The sequence below is a fragment of the Bubalus kerabau genome, chromosome 3, assembly GCF_029407905.1.
Source record: "Bubalus kerabau isolate K-KA32 ecotype Philippines breed swamp buffalo chromosome 3, PCC_UOA_SB_1v2, whole genome shotgun sequence".
In the NCBI taxonomy this organism is placed as follows: domain Eukaryota; kingdom Metazoa; phylum Chordata; class Mammalia; order Artiodactyla; family Bovidae; genus Bubalus; species Bubalus kerabau.
Genome location: NC_073626.1, coordinates 145,739,887 through 145,759,323, shown reverse-complemented (window position 1 = coordinate 145,759,323; position 19,437 = coordinate 145,739,887).

The window sequence follows — 19,437 nt, the reverse complement described above, 5'->3', positions numbered from 1 at the left end:
ATTTGAAGGGTGCTTCAAGGGACGGTAATGGTTCACTTTGTGTAGGTAGGGGCAAGCCTGATATTTTTCTGTGTGTGTTTGTGGCTCCAGAGAGTCAGGCTAAAGTCAACACAACAAAGGAGAAAACTATTCTAATTGAAGATCCATCAGCAACCCATTGGTATGCTTCCTGGGTGAAGACTGATCTTAGGTTATAATCATTCCATTCACTGACTCTTTTACTAGGATGCCTGGATCTAGGGCAGAAACATTAAGAGTACTATGACAGCCCAAGCTAAGAAAAGCATCGCAGTAAGAAAACTCAGGGCAGTTTTCACCACAAGCAGTAAAATATCAGAACTATGACAAACATGTCATGTTTGTGTGTCTATTTTAATGAACATTTATATTTACAATGTGCCTGACTCTGCAACGCCACAGACTGTAGCCCGCCAGGCTCCTCTGTCCATGGAATTCTCCAGGCAAGAATACTGGAGTGGGTTGCCATTTCCTTCTCCAGGGAATCTTCCCAACCTAGGGATCAAACCTTGGTCTCCTGCATTGCAGGCAGATTCTTTACCATCTGAGCCCCCAAGGAAGCCCCCAGAACATCTTACAATTCTTTTAAATATTGTTCTTTATGTTAAATTCATTATCTCAGATCCATTCATTTGAAATATGTAATAATCGGTTCTAAATCTGAAATATAAAAGGGAGGATTTGCCTTTCAGTACAGTATTACTTTTCCTCCAATAGAAGTCTTGCACTTTTTTTCATCAGACTGAGATACTATAGGAGCTTCCCCAGTGGCTCAGTTGGTAAAGAACTTGCCTGCCCAAGCAAGAGATGCAAGAGACTCAGATTCAATCCCTGGGTCAGGAAGATCCCCTGGAGAAGATATTATATAAAAAGCATGCTGGTGGCTCAGATGGTAAAGAATCTGCCTGCAACACAGGAGACTCGGGTTCGGTCCCCGGGTTGGGAAGATCTCCTGGAGAAGGAAATGGCAACCTCCTCCAGTATTCTTGCCTGGGAAATCCCATGGACAGAGGAGCCTGGTGTGCTACTGTCCACGGGATCACAAAAGAGTCAGACATCACAGAGGGGACTTTCCCTAAAGCGGGGAGGGGCAATATAGGGGCTGGAGGTGGGAGGTACAAGCTTTCGGGTATAAGATGGGCTACAAGGATGTATTGTACGACACAGGGAGTACAGCCAATATTTTGTAATAACTGTAAAAAAATATAACAAGCACTAAGAACAGTACTTGGCACATAACAAGGGCTTTACCATGTTAAATATTATGCTGTTCTTGTACTGAAATTAAGACTTGAAGAAAATAGCTTACCTCCTTAAGAACATACACTGTTACTAAAGACTTTTTATTTTTATTTTTTTAATTTTATTTTATTTTTAGACTTTACATAACTGTATTAGTTTGATATTTGGCAAAACTAAAGACTTTTTAAAAATGTTTCCAGTTGTTCAGTGGGTACACAGTTGCAATTATGCAAGATGAAAAAAGTTTTAGAAATCTGATGTACAGCAATGTGCATACAGCTAACAGCACCATATCAAAAGTCATATTCTTGAGTAGAATAAATGACATTTACCTTTAAAGTCTCCATCTTCCTCTTCCTAAAAAAGATCATCTAGGTCTTCCTGCTCCATGCAGGCCTCTCTCTACCTCATCAACCACTCCAAAGACCCAGTTGCTTCCCTTACATCAGTCACTTAGGCTTGTTGATTAATTGTCTATTACCCTGGTATGGATGAGTTTCAGTCAGTGTATCTCTTCATTAGGTATTTGGCTTTTATCTCTAATAGTCCATGAAGGGACTTGTAGAGAAAAGAAATTTCAGGCACAGTCAAGCAGGTAAAGAGATCTTTGTGGGGTCAGGAAAACTCTTCACCGTGAGTGAAGAATCAGGTCAGTGTGGCAAAGTTCCTCTTGGGCTGAATCTTTCTTCTCATCCTTGAAGAAACAACAGTTTTGGACTGAGAAGGATTCCTCTAGTAGACAGACCTCCTCAATCAAATTACTTACTCTCGCTGAGAAAGGGGATCACTTCTATGTAGCCCCAAGTCAAGTCAGAAGCTGAGGCTTCCCTTATTATTCTCGCTGCTGATCAGATTTCTTGGAAGGGATCAGCCATTTGGTCCATTGGCTGAAAAGGGCTTAGAGAAACAGCCTTAGGAACCAAGTGTGAAATCAGAGTTTTGAAGAGCAAAATGGCGCTGCATCCGTGCAAAGTTGACAATAAGGTCAGGCTTTCTAGGAATGAGATCTCAGTTGAACCTCACACTTTGTTAAAGGCAACTCACACCTCAGGCTCTATCCAGTGAATCAAACTCTTTCAAGATGCTGTGCCATGTAACCCAGTGGACCAGTGCTTTCTTTTGGTGGGTCTGAAACTTTGACATCAGGAATAACCAAACTCAGGTGAACAGACATCTGCCCCAACCCACAGTTAGACTCTAAAACCACTATTATATACAACCTATACCTGAACTGACTTCAGGTAACCTTTATGCCTCCTGCTGCCCTACCAAACACTGGGCCTCACCTGAGATGCTACTCCTCTGCTTTACCTGTAAAAGGGCACAACAGGGACATGTCAACTATGACTGCTTTCTTCCCCCTGACATGGCTTTTTGCTCTCTTGGGGAAGGATGCTACACTCTAAGCTCCTGGATTTCTATTCCCAGAAGATAATAGGAGCAGAGGAGCAAGAGTCTTATTCTCACCACAAATGTCTAGGAGGGCACCCAGTCTGAACTCATGGGCCCTCTGTCTCCTAGAACACAGCTCCCTGCTCCGTCTAGAATGGCTATGTCCTCACTTTTCAACCCTGCATTTATCCCTTCCCTTCTTTTTCCCAAGACCCTCAGATATAGATCATGGATTCCCAGAATGTTTTCTCTAATTCCAGTTAGAATTTAATTATGTATTTTGGCAACAAGCTTAACTTTCCTATAACTTATACCTTCTCTATTCCTACTTTTTAATAATAAAAATTTTAACCATCTTTAAATGTGACTCATCTCAAAGGCTAATATAATACTACATTTATATTATTGGTATATTTTTATACTGAAATAAAGTCTTCATAGGTGTTCATCCTGTAAGACAGGCTTCATAGTTATTAGTCCTAGGAGATCTTTTGACGTTCATTTTTTGTAATTAAGATCAATGACATTAATAGATATTTTAACCAACTTATTAATGGGGGAATAAACTTTGTGATTTTCTAAGAAGAACCTTGGCAAAATAGTGTTTACTTTTTTTGGTTTATATGATGAAAGACATTATCTTGGAGTTTTTAAACAATGGAATGAAATTTTAAGAGGAATTTCACAATGAAGGACATAGACTTTGATGCTTTCTGTCTTCCTTGCTCCCCAAAACTCTCCATGCCCTAATCTAGATTTCTTGTCCCCCTTCTAGGTTCTGAGTCCAATTCTGCTTCTGGCTGTAGGATATTCAAGAAGCCTGAAATCAACCTTATGCTCTGTCTGAACACATTTACTGGTTCTAATCACTGAGTTTTGACTTTGCTCCCTGTGCACTATTTCCCATTTCTTACCTCTCTCTCAATAGCTAAATCTTCACCTCAACCACTTATTTTTTCATAGTGTGTTCACCATGGTTTCTGTTTGAGTCCAGAATATGTTTGACTCTGTGTATTTCAGTTTAAAATGCATAAGCAACAAAAATCCCAACAGTTTAATCAAAAAAAGTATATTTCGTTTCTCTGTTTTTGTTTAATTACAATAAATCTGGAGGCAGGACATCTAAGGCTGGAACTGTGGCTGCACAATTTCAAAGACTCAACCTGTTTCTCTCTTCTGGTTCCACCATCCTTAGCATACTGCCTTTGATCATTATATACTGATGTAGCACGCAGCATGTTGGTATTCAAGGCTGGAAAACAAAAGGAAGAAAAAGTTCTTGCCAGTAATGGTTAGCCCTAATTATCAGGAAGGCAAAATAATTCCCCAAAGCCAGTCCCAACAGATATCCCATAATATGTCTTGCTTTGGAATTGGATCACATGGCCACCCCCTGACTCCCAGGGAGGGAAGCTTTTTGGTGGCAAGCAGCAGTATCTTCTGTAGTTCCCACTCTAGTTATTCTAGGTCTGGGATCTATCTTGCTCTTATCTTTCTTGGAGCTAGAACAGTACCTCGAACCCTAGACCCACAACTGTGCAATCTGTTTCCAGGTCTCTGTTCTGCTGACCACCTGCCTGGGATTCTGTTAATCACTCTTCATGACTACACAGCTGTCACTCTCAGGAGACTGACTGAACAGGTTCCCACCATCACCTTTGCTGGGCTCATCCTTCTCTAGTGCAGAACCTGCTCTGCACTAGATGTTTGGTCTGCAACTCTGAGCCCCCTGCCCTTACTCCTCAGGCCCAGCTAGGCGGCAGAGCTGAGCTCTCATCCTGACCGGTCTCAGAGACAACTTCATTTTTCAGTCCTAGACTGCCTTTGCTTTTATGTTTCTAGGAATATACCCACTACATGGTAAGCCCTCAATAAGTTTTTCCTGAATGAATGCTCAGGTCTAGGGTAGACATGGATTAGAGCGAGAGAAAGTTACATGCTTAGTCACACAGTCGTGTCCAACTCTTTGCGACCCCATGGACTGTAGCCCGCCAGGCTCCTCTGTCCATGGGATTTTCCAGGCAAGAATACTGGAGTGGATTGCCATCTCCTCTTCCAGGGGATCTTCCCAACCCAGGGATTGAATCTGCATCTCCTGTGTCTCCTGATTGCAGGTGGGTTTTTTACCGCTGAGCCATCAGAGAAGCCCCCAGAGAAGATTAGGCAATGCCAGAAATTCAGATGGAATCATCCATGATAATTCTTTGTTCTATACAACACTCTAGGAGTACACATTTTTATGTGATAAAATCTGCATGAAGGTGACATATTCTTCAGTTGCTCTCCTGCTTAGAGAGTGCTGGAGGAAAAAGATTTTTCTCCCTACTTCCTAGAGCCTTAAATGAAGAGACAGACACACATCCTCACATTACACTGAGAGCTAAAAACTTTTTTGTTGGCCTTCTGTACATACAGTTTTAATGTCCCTGATTCTATGAACCATGATATATAGACAAGGATAATCAATGACAGCTGTACATATGTCTTCCTCTAGAATAAATTTAAGGAAATATGATCTAGCTAAGGAACATTCTAAACAAACACTGATATTTAATTAAAGGTCCCTTTGGACAATACTTAAAAGAAAGGAAGTTTCTGTTACAGAAATAAAAGCATAAAATATAAATAGTAAAGATGGTAAAAAAATATTTAGGGAAAAAATCTTTCACTTAGAGTTTTGACAAATATTCTACATGGATAGCCCTTCAAATAGAAAAATGCATAAGAGGCCCTTGTGATTTCCCACTATTTGTTGTGGTAACAGCAAAGAATCTCTGGAGTATATATATATATATATATATACAGTACTCACTCTACATTACCATGATATTCTAATTATAACTTGTATTTAACATTGCTATCACAAACATGTATCCAAAGCTGGAGCAGAGGAACAGAGAATACGAAATCTTCAGACAAAATGAGACTCCTGTTTCCCTTTGTCAACTCATGTATTTCTAGGAAAAGAAAAACAGTAATTATACAGCCAAAGTTGCCATAGAGGTTGCAAATATATCAGTGAAGAAACTGCTGGTAGTGACTTGCCTTCCTGTTTACCAAATTAATTTAGAGAAAAAAAATCAACGAATGAGTTAAACATAATGTGAAGGGACTTCCTACAATCTCATGGTGATTCTTCTTACAATGTAACTCTCTAAATTAGCTTCTCGTCAGCATTTTTCACTGGCCAAGAAAATGGTTACCCACTCCAGTATTCTTGCCTGGAGAATTCCACGGACAGAGGAGCCCGGCAGGATACAGAGCATGGGGCTGCAAAGAGCTGGACACGACTGAGCGACTTACACTTTCACTTCACTTCAACATTTTTAAGGGAGAATCAGGTTCTCAAAGGACAAAATCACTTTTGAAATATCCTAACTTAATCTATTGACCTATAAGTGCTCATGATTCTAACATTTTTCCTACTGGAATTAATCTTGTATGACTAAACGTGAACTATGGAAATGATTCCATGCATGCATTTTCCTCACTTCTCTGATCTTCAACTTTTCCTCCTCAGTCAGAATTTCTGATTGAATTTCTAGAAGAGGGGAGCTACCAAGAAGCTTTCTAGTGATTGGCCCTTTTGCCTGAAGGCTTCAGGCAAAAAATTCTCAGTGAGCTAAGTAAGCTTGGGCAATCTGACAGTGTGTATTGGGCAATCTGACAGTGGGTATACTCAATCCTCGATTATTTTCATCTTTTTACATCCTAAATTTGGGAAAGTAATAGGCCCCTGCTTCTTTGTTTGGAGGGAATAATCACGTGTCATAAGGAGGAAAGCAGGAAGTTGTCTGCAAGGTACTTCCTTTCTTGATATTAATTTCCTGAAGGAAAAGAGAACTAACTAACTCAGGGTATTTTCCCTGAGGAAAATGAGATATGTCTGTGCACCCTCCCCTCTTTCCTCTTTGAGTAACCTGAGGATGTGACTACATATTTCCAGATCAGCAAAGACTCAAGTACCAGAGGACTGCGTGAAAGCAGCAGAGTCCTAAGTTTGAGCGACTTGGAACTAAGGCAGTGGGAGCCTCAGAACCCGACATGGGTGGATGACAGAAGGGACCTCCCATGGCTTGGAGGCTGTGTGAGGTCTCTGTACTTCCTTGGCAGGGTATAGGGAACTATAGGAGAGGGGAACCCCAGGAATAACTGAGGCTGAATTTCTTACTTGGTGGAAGGGAGTTTCCAAGTCAAAATTAATCCAAGAAAACAAATAAATGTGATATCTTCTGCACATTAGTTTGAGAATTGAGATTTATAGCCAGAACAATTGACTCTGACTGCTAAAAAGCACAGAAAGGAAGATACACCTCCTTCCCCCACTGGAAAAAGGGTAGCAGTCCCTTTCACCAACAACTGGTGTTCTTTAGAAAAAGCCCAGTTTTGTTTACTGTGGTGAAGCACATAAGAACTAACTGTGTTCATCTGAGAATGTGATCTCGAAATATATATGCGGCATTCAGTGCACTGGTATGCATTTAAATATACAGCCTATATCATTGCTCAAACCTTCCCTATTTATTCAAATATCCATTTCCTTCCTCTTGTTCATTTCATTCACTCCCTGAGCACATTCCCTGTTATGTGCTTCTGTCGGTCTCTGCTCAGTCGCTTCAGTTGTGTCTGACTCTTTGCGACCCAATGGACTGTAGCCCGCCAGGCTCCTCTGCCCATGGAATTCTCCAGGCAAGAATACTGGAATGGGTTGCTGTGTCCTCCTCCAGGAGGTCTTCCCGACCCAGGGATCAAACCCACACCTCTTGCATCTCCTGCATTGGCAGGCGTGTTCTCTACTACCAGCACCACCTGGGAAGCCCGCATACTATTTTCACACGTTTGTTTTTTAGTTGCGGTGTTCAGACTCTTAGTTGGAGCATGTTGGGGATCTAGTTCCTCAACCAGGGATTGAACTTGGATCCCCCTGCATTGAGAGGGCAGAATCTTAGTCACTCGACCACCAGGGAAATCCCCCACCACATACACTTTTTCTTGCCTTCAATAATAGTGTCCAACTTCTGTACTGGTCTGTAAGAGAAAGGGTTTGGAAAGGAATTATCTCTGAAAGAATGGCCTCCCCATTGTTTGTTCAGCTTCTAAAATACAGTGTAATGACAAAAACAGTGAATGAAAATACTGTTAATAACTATTTTCTATTCACGATGGAAAGCATTGACGCCAATATGGCTTTTTCCCCCCCACTCAAAATTAAGGCCAAAATGGATTCCTGAGATAGAAGAGGAAAGATGAAATTTGTTACAAGTGCTTTCAGTTACTTATGGAGGACAGTTGGGTATACTCTCTAATATTGGTTCACGGCTTCAAACTTTTATTTAAATTTTTTTTAGAATAGTATTTTAATTATTTATTTTTTAATTAATTTATTTTTGGTTGCTCTGGGTTTTTGTTGCTGTGCAGGCTTTCTCTAGTTGCAGCGAGTGGAGGCTACCCTTCCTTATGGTGCGTGGGCTTCTCATTGCAGTGACCTCTTTTGTTGGGGAGCACGGGCCCTAGGCACACAGGCTCTAGGCACATGGGCTTCAGTAGTAGCAGTGCCTGGGTTCTAGAATGTGGGCTCAGTTTTTGCAGCGCACAGGCTTAGTTGACCCACGGCATGTGAATCTTCCTAGACCAGGGGTCGAACCCATGTCCCCTGTATTGGCAAGCAGATTCTTCCACTGGACCTCCAGGGAAGTCTTCAAGTTTAATTTATTTTCAATGAGACTATGATCCTTACAGGATTTTCCTGGTGTTTAAAAAAACTTTATGCTCATCTTTTTCAACTCCTCACTTTTAGAAATACATTATACAAAGTTAAGAATTCATTGTTTGACATCCTTATGGTGAAAAATCTATCTGTGTGTTCAGTCACGTCCAACTCTTTGTGACCACGTGAACTGTTGCCCACCAGTCTGCTCAGTCCATGGAATTTTCCAGGCAAGAATACTGTAATGGGTTGCCATTTCCTCTTCCAGGGACTCTTCCCGACCTAGAGATCGAACCAGCATCTCCTGCAGCTCCTTCATTGCAGGCAGATTCTTTACCACTGAGCCACTGGGGAAGCCCCATATTATACAAAGTTCAGAATTCATTTCATTGTTTGATATCCTTATGGTAAAAAGTCTATCTAGGCACACCTTAATTTCATTAGAGGATTATATCCTTATTCCCTACCTTAATCTTAAATCCAAGAGAGGAAAACCCTACCTTTTGTATAAAATGTTAAGACTGCTGTTAGGTTTGCTTCCATTTTTATTTATTCTCACGGCTAAATGATTCTGTCTTCTTCATCTTTTCCCATCAGATCTTACTTCCCATTCTTAAATAATCTTTGTGAAAAAGATGAGAAAACACACAACATAGGGTGACAACTTAATGTCATGAAACTGTCCTCCAATGTACCAGACTATACCTAACATAAATATTCACTGTGTCCACTGTGCTTTCTTCCAAGGAGGACTGTACCTTAATATTGCTGAGCTCTGGCTTAACGTGTAATCTCATCAACTAGGAAGTTCCCTGGTGGCTCAGACGGTAAAGTGCCTGCCTACAATGTGGGAGACCTGGGTTCAATCCCTGGGTAGGGAAGATCTCCTGGAGAAGGAAATGGCAACCCACTTCAGTATTCTTGTCTTGAAAATCCCATGGACAGAAGAACCTGGTAGGCTACAGTCCATGCGGTCCCAAAGAGTTGGACACAACTGAGCGACTTCACTTTCACTTTTTCATCAACTAACATGAACAGCTAGCTCTAGTTGTACAACATGGATAGCTCTTGTCTTCATGGGTTTTATCATTTATTTGGAGTTACCCTGAACCATTAAAAGTGGACATAGGTGTTGAATGCATGGTGCAGACCTTGCATACTATAAACATCCAGAGAAGGGAGTCTCTGCTAGCTGATTTGGGGGTTATTTCATGGAGTGTCCTAGAAGTAGCTGGGAAGATTAGACAGGATTGGATAGATAAGGAGGGGAGGTGAAAATAGTACAGACAAGGAGAACAAGAGCAAAGCCACGAAAGCAAACACCATAAAGTGAGTATGGGAAGATGAGAAGGGCAGTCAGAGCGAAGCAATGTTGAGAAGAGGGGGCAGAGAAGGAGGGGATTGGTGAACAGCTTTGAAGTCAGTCAGAGGAGCTAATTTGAGACAGTAACAGGCAGCAGGGAATTGTTGCAGGCTTAGAAACATTCCTAACTATTTTAACTCAACTTGTTACAAATGATAGAAACAGCCCAAATGATAGAAAGAGCCCCTTTTGGCAGAAAGAGAAATCTATTGATTTATACATCTAAGCCTAGGTAAGAAGAGGAATGTAGCTCGCTGGCCCTCAGACCTTGCATGCAAATGCTATTAGGATTCTCCCACTCTGTTTTCCTCAGATCTGTTTTACTCTCATGCTTCTGTGATATTAGATTTCATAGTCACCAACATTTTCTGGTTTGCCTTTCCCAACAGAGAAAAATTGACTTATAATTCTAGGTTAAAAAAAAAAAAGGAAGCAAAAGAAGGGGAAAAAACACTGGAAATGCCTTTGGTTATCCCAGTGGGATCACATGCTCTCACCTGTAACCCAGGTAACCAGGTACCATGATTGGCAACAGTCTTTAGAACTGCACAGTTGAGTTGGAGACTGCATTGGGAGGCGTAGTTCCCAAAGACGCATCCTGTCTCCAGAAGAAGGGATGAGGACAGAGCAGGAAATGGCAAATGTCCTGTACAGTGACATTTACAGTTTTTTCGGTCAATCATTCTCTACAAATAAAAAGTAATGCAAGGTCATTTTTGAGAACTGGGCATAGTAATCAAACACAAAGAAGTACAAATTAAAATCACTTGAAGTTCTTAATCTAGAGATAATCAACCTGTTAACATGTGGTTAGACAGAACCATGCCCCTCCCCTCCAAAGACATCCACATCCCAGTTCCTAGAATTTGTGAATATGTTACTTTACATGGCACAAAGGATTTGCAGATGTTATGAAGTTAAGGATCTTGAGATGGAAAGATGGTTCTGAGTTATCTGGCTGGGCTCAATGTAATCACAATTGTGCTTATAAGAAGAGGGCAGGAGGGGCAGAGTCAGAGACGAGGGAGGTTAGAAGATTTTATTCTGCTGGCTTTGAAGATGGAGGATGAGTCCATGAGCTAAGAAGTGTAGGTAGCCTCTACAAACTAGAAAAGGCTAAGAAACAGATTCTCCCCAAAACTTTCAGAAGGAATGCAGTTCTGTCCACACCTTGATTTTAGCCAGCTGAGACCAGTTTTGGACTTCTGATCTCCAGATCTGTAAGATAATATCTTTGTGTTGTTTTAAGTAACTGAGTTTATGGTAATTTGTTATAGCAGCAATAGGAAAAAATACAGTGGATATATATATTTATATATGTAATGCAATGGATATAAATGTATGTATGTATGTTTGTGGGTTGGGGTTTTCTGTTTTCATCAAAATCAGAATCATACAGTACTTGATGTTTTGTAACGTGTGTTTTTCAAATAAAAGCATTGTAATGGGGGGGGGCATATTATGCACAATGTTTCAAAGGAAGAAGCGAGAAAGTAGGGGAAGATAAGCTTGCAAACTTTTGCAAAACTACTTTGAGATGATGAAAATCTTGAGAGGGATGGTAGCAAAAAGAACAGTGAATCAGGGACAATTAGAGACATTTGAAAAGCATGACTGATGAAAATCAGTGACAGCACTTAGGTGATGTCATGTTCTTTGGCATAGCCTTGCCTCAAAGCACATAACTGAACAAATGTTCTAGTGATCAGCTATTCATCTGTTTGCTTTGTTTGTTTTTCCGTGACATATTTTTCAAATGACTTTTCCCAAGCAGCTCAAAGAATCATACAAATATGACCGTGAGGCAGCAAAAGGAGAGAGTCATTTCTTAACTCACTCATCAATCCCCTAGATGAATTATCAAGGGAAAAAAGGGGTTAAGTGATTAAAATATAATACTAAGAGAATATAAACTGCTTTTGGTAAAATAACATGATTTTACTTCCTAGGGTATAGAATGGTTCTTACTCCTCCCTGTGACCTCCCTGTGACTCAGCACAGTACCTTGAACTTGAGAGGCACTCAGTATCTATCTGTTGATGTAGCAATGATATCAGTTATCTGCTCTCAGCATTCTTCCAGCCTAGACACCCTGGGGTCATCTTGGACTCTTTCTCTCCTTCGTGCCTTTGTCCACTCTGTTAACTGTGCTTTTCAGTTTTTTCCAAATGTATTATACTTTCCCTCCTTTCTCATTCCTCATCACTTCATACATGGATTAATACAACCAGTGCTCCCCTAGTTGTTTCTGTTAATCTAGTTTTCAAAGTGTTGCCAGATGTTTCTTAATAATATCTCTCATCTTTTAGTTTGACAAACATTGCTGAACTTCTGTATGTACAAGATGCCATATGCAAGGTGCTGGAGAAAACGCATATATGAAAAAGATACAGTCTCTGCCCTTTGAGAAATTCATGACCTTGTGGAGGAGTCAGACACATGCACAAAAAGTTCCAGTACCGATGTGAAAAGTTTTGGGGACCACATAGTTGCAGCCAATAACATTTTCCAGAGGAACTGGGGATAAAGGAGGAGACATTTGAACTGTAACAAACAGGAGAAGGACAGTCAGAGATGGGGGACACGACATTCCAGACAAAGAGAAGGGTAATTGCAAAGGCTCAGAGTTGGGGACATGGCTGGTGCAGTCAAGAATGGACTTGATCATTCCCTCTACAGAATTGTTTCCTAAACCTACTTCTTGGTCTCCAAGGGTTTTCATACTCCATCTTCCTTTCATCTCACTCTTCCTAGATAGACCACTTCAGCGCTAGTAAAACCATTTTCCCCATTGTTCACTAAAAATGACCTGCTTCTTTCTGTTTGATATATTTGTTATACCATCCCCCCATCTGGAATGCCTTTTCCTCTCTACAGTAGCAACTCTAGATCTGGCAGTACTTCCACACTAAAGGAATACTGGATGGACGTTCATGGTCTGGCCTGTTCTTTCCCATTGCAGACATTTTTGAGATGGGCATAACTTTTTAGTTTGTTGCCAAGTCGCTTCAGTCGTGTCCGACTCTGTGCGACCCCATGGACTGCAGCCTACCAGGCTTCTCTGTCCATGGGATTTTCCAGGCAAGAACACTGGAGTGGGTTGCCATTTCCTTCTCCAATGCATGAAAGTGAAAAGTGAAAGTGAAGTTGCTCAGTCGTGCCCGACTCTTAGGGACACCATGGACTGCAGCCCACCAGGCTCCTCCATCCATGGGATTTTCCGGGCAACAGTACTGGAGTGGGGTGCCATTGCCTTAGACGCTAAAGACAATTCATTCACTCTTTCAGTTAGTATGTGTAGCTAATACTAGTAGTGGTAGTTTAGTTATTGAACTGGAAAGCTGGCTTAAAAATTGCACTCTGTAACATGTGTAATCAGAGAATTGCTGAGTTCCAATTGGTTGGATTCATTTGTGGTCTGATTGTGGATGTCAGAACACTTACAAGGGGACAGGTTATAACTGCTCTTGCAGAACAGTTGGTGTTTGTTCTAGGCAAATATCTGGGAAAGTCCAGTTCTACAGATTTTCCAGATAAAATGACCCCTCCCCCAAAGGGCTATTCTAAAAAATATCTGGTGTAACTTCAAAAATATATGTTACAAAGGATATGAGACACTCTATTTACTATATATTTATATTATACAGGGCATGTAAATCCCACTTGTATGAAAGAAGCAGAAACACTCTTATAGGCAAAGATCAAGTGTTCTATAGTTGTTACTATTTGGCTGGTAGAGGTGAGATATATCTAGGATGGCCATGTGAGGCTCTTGCCTCACCTTATATTAATGTCCCTCTGTTTCTCCCTTTGACATTCAGATTCCAAGTACCGGCTAAATCTCACTTTTTCCACGAAGTCATCTTAATCTGCTCCAACCCTAGGCATTTCTCTCTTCTCATAACTCCTATTGTACTTACCATCTATATCAGAGCTGAATATTTCATTGTTTGCTGATTATTTCATGTGTCTTTGCCTTCTCTCATCAACAGTTTCTTTCTCATCAACACAGAGATCCTTTTTAAAATTAAAATGAACTTTATTAAGATATGCTTTGTGTGTTATCTTCGACATTGTGTTTTAGAGATTTATCTTCATAAATACTGATTTAGTTCATTCATTTAAATTGCCAATTAAAAACAACACATTCATCATTAAAAGGTAAAGAAATAATAGAAAGTACCATAATCATTCTACTCTGCAATAAACACTTTTGCCCTCCTGTTGTATTTCCTTCTAGATTTTTCCTATATATTTTTTCATGAGTTCACATTGTATATAGTGTTTGTAATTTTTATTGATTAACATATTGTGAACACCTTTACATATCAAAAACTCTTCTTTTAGAACTCTTCATTTTCATAAACGCATTGCTGGATATTTAGGGAATTTCCAATTATTTGCCAGCATCCCGTAATACCCTAGCTAATGTTTTGTCCTTACTCCTTGGAATTAAATTCATAGAGAAATCGCTTGATCAAAGATATGCACATTTCAAGGTATTTTTGTCTAGTGTTTAACTGCCCTCCAGAAAAAGGTTGTAACAGTTTATAATCCCACCTGCAGGATATGAGAACATGTTTCTTTTCATCCTTGCCAACAATGGGTGGGGTCATTTTAGAAAATCAGAGACTGTATTTTGTATTTCTCTAGTACTCCTTAAAGTGATACAACAGAGTTGGGGACATAGTAAACACTAAGGAAATAGTTCTGATATATTAATTAATAAGCATTCTTTCCATTGTTTGTAACTACTTATTTTTTAAGTAAAAAAAAAATTATTCATTATCCTACATGTGATGGTCCTCAGTCTGCCTACTAAAAATGACTACAGCATTTGGAAATGAAGCAAATACTTTACGATATTGCTGAAACATAAATTGACAGCGATAATGAGTTTCAAAAGTAATGTCTATAGAAACTACTCTTAAAATGAAAGCTGTCCTGTGGTCCCAAGAAGTCTCTTGGGAACAAACAATTTGTCTTGCTTTTCTAAGAATAGGAAGTACTAAAGCCTCTCCTCTGGGAAATAGGACTATGAAATTAGGATACAAAAACCTTCCCATCCATTAGCTATTAGAATTTTCAGAATCAGGGGAATTATGCCAGAGAGGAAGTCAAAATCTGGTGTGGATTTTCATAGTCTCAGCACATTTTAGAACTTGTCCTTTCATTCAGTATGAAGGAGAGAGGGGATCGACACTGAAATTTCTGGGGAGACTTTTAATATTTCTATCTGTTCCTGAAAGTTTATTTTATTCAAAGCTACCTCAGGGCTAGGGCAGCTAGAAGAATGTCCTATTTGGCTAGGTGATTTCATTCTATAAGGCTCCTGCTGAATTATCAGAAAGATAATACTAAGGTAATAATTAGCCCCACTTTTCCGATGTACAAATCTTTTCGTCTTACCTAAAGTAGTAATTGGGTTTCCCTGGTGGCTCAGACGGTAAAGAAACCACCTGTAATGTGGGAGGCCAGGGTTCAATCACTGGGTTGGGAAGATCCCCTGGAGAAGAGCATGGCAACCCACTCCAATATTTTTGCCTGGGGAAATCTCCATGGACAGAGGACCCTGGCAGGCTACAATCCATGGAGTCAAAAAGAGTTGGACATGACTGAACAACTGAGCACAGTGCAAAGTAGTAATCATTCAAAATTAGCATAGCTCAAAAAATTACTGATTTGAAACTTCATTTGAAAGGTTGTATTGCATAATTCTTTTATAGAATCTTTCCCCCCCAGGATTGGTTGAAGGTACTGGAATGAGTTTGCAATTTATAAAGCATTAGGCAGTACAAACAGCATGTGAGTGAGGTCAGAAGATATGGATTCTAGCCCATATCTTCCAGTAATGGTTATTTAACTTTAGGCAAGTCACTTCAGCTGGAGGGTCCATAGTTTTCTCTACTATAAACCAAAAATCTTGTTTAGGTTAGCATTCCCCAAGGTCTGTTCTATTAAACACATGTCCTGTGAGATATCCCATTGAAAAAAGCATCTGAAGGACAAATACATTAGGGAAACACTTCAGATTTCTGAAAGAACAGTTACCTCTTAGAAGTTCTCAGCTCATATTAACATATTAATACTACTGAAAACCCCTCCAGTTTAGAAACCAATCAAAGTTTAACATTTCTTATTTATTTGATTAAAGAGAATTTTTAATCTTTTGAATCACGCCTACTAAAATCCTGTAGAACTAGAGTTCTAAAACACACACTTTGACTAAGATCCTTTGAGCTGCCTGGATGTATGAAGCTGCTCTTTCTTGTACAGATATCCAGCCAGTCCCCTGAGACCTGCTCTTCTTTCTGGGGTCTTTATTTCAGAGAAGACCACCACTGCCACCCAGTCTGTCTCCCAAACCAGAATCCTGAGGGTCATCTTAAGTGTCTCCCTCTCATCCACTCGCTCATAACCTAATCCTACGTCAAAGTCTGTGGATCCCACATCCTTAGTATTTTTGCCATCTGATCCCTGCTCACCATTTCATTGCCTCTGCCATTATGGAGACTAACAACATAGCTTTTTTGGGATGTTGCCATCCCCTCCTAATATGCTCATGCCCCTAGTCTGGATTTGTTGGTCTTCAAAACACAAACCCATTTGTTCTGACACTTAAAATATTCCAAATATTTTATTTTTACTTATTAATTGTGTGTGTGCGCATTAGTCGCTCGGTCATGTCCGATTTCTTGTGACCCCATGGACTATAGCCTGCCAGGCTCCACTGTCCATGGAATTCTCCAGCAAGAATATTGGAGTGGGTTGCCATTTCCTTCTCCAATTTATTAATTAAAATACTCCAAAGATTTTTGGTATTATTTATTATTATATTTCCCAAAGTATCAAGTTCAAACTCCTTAGTTTAGCACACGAGTCCCTTTGTTGATGAGATCCTTTGGCTTTTTCCATTCACCTCTTTGACCCTTCCCTGTACCTGTCCCTACAATATGAAACAACCTGTAGAACCTCCAAGGCATTGTGCTCTTCGATGCCTCTACACCTGCCCTTGTCTGGAATGCCTGTTTCTTCCCTCTTCACCTGGCTAGCTCCTCTCTGTCTGTGAACATTCAAAATCCCCTCCCCCGGGGAGGCTTTCCTGACTTGCGAATAGACTCCATACAGTGTTCCAATTGTGATTTCTTTGCCAGCTTTATTCACTAAACCATGTGCTTTTTTTTTTTTTTTTAATTTGGAGGATAATTGCTTTACAATGTTGTGTTAGTTTCCACCATATGACAATGTGAATCAGCCATAAGGATACACAACCCCTCCTCTCTTGAGCCTCCCACCCACCCTTCTAGGTTGTCCCAGCACACTGCTGAGGCAACGTCAAACTAGCTATCTATTTTACATATGGTAATATATATGAACATGTGCTTTTTGAGGGCTAGAACCATCTTGCCTTTATATTTCAAGGCCTTAGTTAAAGCTCAATAAAACCCTTGTTGAATGAATGAATGATTTTATGGTTCAAAGGAACTGATGAAAACTTGTTTACTTTTCTCAACAGCTGAAAGTGACTGTTTTCTAATTAGGTTTGATCAACCTAAGCACTGGGAGGAGAGAGAGCAAGGGGCTGTCTAAAAAACACGCAATGGTCTATTTTTAAAGGTTTTGATGAAGAGAATATCTTCCCTGTGTAGTTATCATATAGCCTCATAATTAGCATTTGATGAGAATATGGTGTTATTAAGTTTTGCACTCAGGTGTGCATAATCCCAAGAAACCTGGTCATGAGGGGGATGGGGTAAGAAGCTAGAGACAGATTTGTATGAATTATCACTTATCAAAATGTTTAAAGCATTTATTAATATTTTTAAATACTTATTATGCAAGGTACTATACTAGACATTATTGAAGATATAAGGAAGAATAAACTATTGTATTACATTCATTAGGAAAGACCATAACTTATTGAAATAATTATGATTAGAGGTAATGAATGATGAATCCACAAGGAACAGAAGGCTATAAGAATTGGTCAGCAGCAACATCCTCATTTTTGAGATACTATTATTCTACACAAGAATATTAAAGTACCTTCTAGAGATCATCAAAAAAGCAAGAGAATTCCAGAAAAACATCTATTTCTTCTTTATTGACTATGCCAAATCCTTTGACTGTGTGGATCACAATAAACTGTGGAAAATTCTGAAAGAGATGGGCATACCAGACCACCTGATCTGCCTCTTGAGAAACCTGTATACAGGTCAGGAAGCAACAGTTAGAACTGGACATGGAACATACTGGTTTCAAATAGGAAAAGGAGTACGTCAAGGCTGTATATTGTCACCCTGCTTATTTAACTTATAAGCAGAGTACATCATGAGAAACACTGGACTGGAAGAAGCACAAGCTGCAATCAAGATATCAACCTCAGATATGCATATGATACCACCCTTATGGCATAAAGTGAAGAAGAACTAAAGAGCCTCTTGATGAAAATGAAAGAGGAGAGTGAAAAAGTTGGCTTAAAGCTCAACATTCAGAAAATGAAGATCATGGCATCCGGTCCCATCACTTTATGGCAAATAGATGGGGAAACAGTGGAAACAGTGTCAGACTTAATTTTTTGGGGCTCCAAAATCACTGCAGATGGTGACTGCCGCCATGAAATTAAAAGACACTTACTCCTTGGAAGGAAAGTTATGACCAACCTAGACAGCATATTCAAAAGCAGAGACATTACTTTGCCAACAAAGATCCATCTAGTCAAGGCTATGGTTTTTCCTGTGGTCATGTATGGATGTGAGAGTTGGACTATAAAGAAAGCTGAGTGCTGAAGAATGATGCTTTTGAACTGTGGTGTTGGAGAAGACTCTTGAGAGTCCCTTGGACTGCAAGGAGATTCAACCAGTTTATCCTAAAGGAGATCAGTCCTGGGTGTTCATTGGAAGGACTGATGTTGAAGCGGAAACTCCAATACTTTGGCCACCTGATGTGAAGAGCTGACTCATAGGAAAAGACCTTGATGCTGGGAAAGATTGAGGGCAGGAGGAGAAGGGGACGACAGAGGATGAGATGGTTGGATGGCATTATCGACTCGATGGATATGGGTTTGGGTGGACTACAGGAGTTGGTGATGGACAGGGAGGCCTGGCATGCTGCGGTTCATGGGTTGGCAAAGAGTCTGCAGGACTGATAGACTGAACTGAACTGAGACTTAAAATACAAAATTGCAGTTTTGTTACTAAAGTACAGATATCTCAAGTGTGAAATGCAACTAGTAACTGTATTGTATAGTTCTAAATACCAGTTTGAAACAGATTGTGTACCAGTTTGAAACAGATTGTGCAAGAGACCAAACCACTTCAAAGTCCTCAAGAATATCTGAAAGAAGGAATGTAATTAGCCAAACCAGGATTTGGCCCCAGGACAGAGAAATGAACACTCTGGTTCTTACAAAGGGAGCCAGGATCTCAGAAATGTACAGTCAATTCTTTGTGAAAATTCAAGATACAGATACTCTTACTTAGCAAGCATATGGGAAGACATGAAAAAGAAATGTTCACTGCAACTAATTCCAGGTCACAGTTCCGATTTGTTAATTGTTTTAATGATGTCAACAAATCTGCTTTGCACGTAGCCAGGCGAAAATGATTTAATTCTATTTTGTCTTTCTTTTAATCAGAAGGTCAAAATAAAGACAGAAACAAAATTTTAAAGTCTAAGTCAAGCCTACATCGAAATAAGCAGTATCCGAGTAACT